Raw genomic sequence first — 3,213 nt, forward strand, 5'->3', positions numbered from 1 at the left:
TGTTTTTTATCAGGTTATATAAAAAATCCCCCTGAAAGCCTGAAATGAACATTTTTTGAATTTAAACCAGTATAAATAGAAATATATGCATTTGCCATTGACTCCATTTGACAATTCCAGAATTGACCTGAACTACCCTTCTTCTGAAGTCTGAACTTATCAAGGCATGTTTTTCATCACAATAACTGTTGGTCCATTAATGTTGCATTACAAAAATATCGAGAGGAACAGAGCAATTATGCACTTTCTTCCAAATTCCAACAACAATATCCCCGATTATCAATTGGACAATATCAAAATATGTGCTTTTGTCAATGGACAATCGAACACTCCCGAATTCCCGATACAAAGTCGAGTCGTCGAGAGGGTTAAAAAAACAAACAAACTTATGTATTATATTTTCCCCGTATCCTTCGAGTCCGATCTCCGGGAGGCTCCGTCGACCTCAATAGCTAAAAAAAGCCCCCCTCGGTGTCCGGTGACGGAATTCCACAATAGCTTTTATTATTTTTTTAAATCTGGATTCTGGGCCGTTCTCGAGAGGGAGTATTTAAATAGATGAGAAATTCGATTGAAAGTTTCGAAAAAATAATGTATGACAAACAAATAATATATGTTGAATTGTAATCACAGTCGCCTGTGTCAGCTGTGTGAGGCTGTGGCTGTGGGGCTGTGGGCGAGTCAGTCTGTCTCGGAGTCGGTAGTCTAAACTAGTAACTACTGTCACCAGTTCACCACTTGCTATAATAAATCAGTAACCATAGACGACAGTGAAGGCTGCAAGAAGAGGGAAGGGTAGACACAACAAGTGTTCAAAAACTATATTTAAAAAAATAAATACTTGGAGTCTAGTAACCAACACCAAAATACTTGTACATATGTCGTTTTTTTGCTCCCATTGGCGTGGCGTGCATTCGGTGCAGACTGCAGACACAATCCTTCCACAGGCTTTTTTCTTCTCGTTTTGCAAAAGAGACTTGTGACAAGTTGAGACTTGAGAGGCACAGGCCACTATTAACATAAACACCGCGACTAAATATGTGAATGAAACTATTAAACGTATGCAATCAAAGGGTTTGTATACCGCACTTGCCTGTACTGAACCAGTCCTGTAACCAGACTATTATACCACGACGAAATACAGTGGGGCAGTGAAAGCCCTACATACGTACAGGTATTGTTCAGAGAATAAGAGTACTTCTGAGTAATCTGTCCGGTTTATTTTATTTACGATTGGCAATCCCTACTAGGTAGGGTATGCACCTTCCTTAAAAGGTCCATGAAGTACAAACAGAACAATGTGCGCAAAGCACAAACACAATACGACACCTTCATAATATTCTAAGTATTTATTCATAGATAGCACGAAGACTATCTTTTGGTCGCCATATATGATCACGAGGGAGTCCTCCAGTCCAGAGTGTTTATAGATAAGGGGATGTGGCTGTACAAATACGATATACTCTCCCCATTGTGTGCTCGTCTCATGGCCTCAGAAAAGATCGCAGATACATCTATTATTCTGAGCTTTGGACAGTCCTTCTGCAATAACAGTAAAATGAATATTCACGGTGCTCAATATCAGTTCAATCGATACGCAATTAATGCACATTGCTTTGTATTTGCAATTGTACATCTCGTATTGCCAGAGGTTAGTCTAAACAGTGTACAAATAGAGCTGAGTTGTGTGTGCGATCTTGTCACGAACACAACTATCAAGCGTATGAGTAAAGCAGGCAAACACATGAGAACACTCCATCTGTCGGGACGAGGCGGTTCCGAGATGTTCAGGCATCACCAACTAGCGTCAGCGGCGCGAACAGCCTTGAAGAAGAAAAAAGCGTGTGCCGTGAAAGATCATATGTATATACGAATAGTTCAATACAAGTCTCTCATTCCGAGACATAAACCGAATCTGAAACTCCGGAACATTTGTCTGGATTAGAGATACCCAGCCAGTTTTGGGGTGGCGTAATTTAGACCTATTCAAATGTAAACTTTCAGGTTGATCTGGGAACGTTACCTTGACTATAGCCCCAGTGGATACAAGCGTACGTCATGCTGTGCTATTTTGGAAACGGCTAAGTGACTCTGAACCCGATGCAGAAAAGAGAACACTTGGTTGTAAACCTTTGGACGAACCATGTATCTGTGTGTATACTATGTATAGTACCTGCACACCCTCCACTTCTGCGACCCACACTTGCCCGCCGGTCCAATATACTTCACACGCAACACAGTAACGGATTGTATGGCGTAGACGAGTGCTTCTAGAACCGCCTTTTACGACTACCTACGGTAACGCGACTTACCTGTCGATGCTGCACAGGTATTGTGTTGGTCACAGCCAATGTCACTATGGGCGACTTCATGATCTTCCTGACTCCCTCATCTGACAAGAGCCTAAATCCAGGAGATGAAGTGGAATGTCCAGGCGTGAATGCTTTAGTTGACGTTTAGGCTTTTGTTTATAGTTGAAGATTGAGTCATCATGGTTGCCCTGACACTTCAAGCGTCGTTGCCTGTCACCAGTAATGGCTGGATTTTCAGGGTTTAGGTTCTACGGTGTAACAATGGATGGGTTCATCGTCGGTCCAATTCTTTCCTCCCAGAGCTGTCCCAATCCAAGGAGAATTGGGCTTTTGTGCAGGTTTCAGATTTATGGACACACATTGTTTGCCTCACTAAACGCTCAGAAGCCTTTGTCCGCCAATCAAAACAGCAATAAACAAACGCTTTGGTGATCCCTGCCAATGGTCTGCTTTAGAAGGATTGCTCATCCACACGTGCAGCCACTACCCACCTGACTACACGGCACGAATACAACTACTAGAGAACTATCAAAGGGAATCTCTGAGTCACCCAGGAGGGGTACGTAATATACGGGCAGCAAATATAAGCAAAGGTCAACCGATAACTGTCTAGCATAGTCTGGCAGGGAGGCCGTATAGAGAGAAGCTAGACTGTGTAGCAGCAGCCTATGTATACAAGTATGTGAGAGCGCTGGCGACAGCAGCCGTAACTGTTACTGAACAACTCACCCGTGTACGGCAACAGCGTGCACTTCATTTGCCCCAGCGCCGAGAAGCACGGACGCGGCTTTGACTATGGTGGAACACGTATCTGCCATGTCATCTATGATCACTGCCTTCGATAGAGTACATATAGAAGTGAGATAAGATTAGTATATACACTTTGAACTATAGTGGGATG

This window comes from Sphaeroforma arctica (assembly GCF_001186125.1).
Source record: "Sphaeroforma arctica JP610 unplaced genomic scaffold supercont1.85, whole genome shotgun sequence".
In the NCBI taxonomy this organism is placed as follows: Eukaryota; class Ichthyosporea; order Ichthyophonida; genus Sphaeroforma; species Sphaeroforma arctica.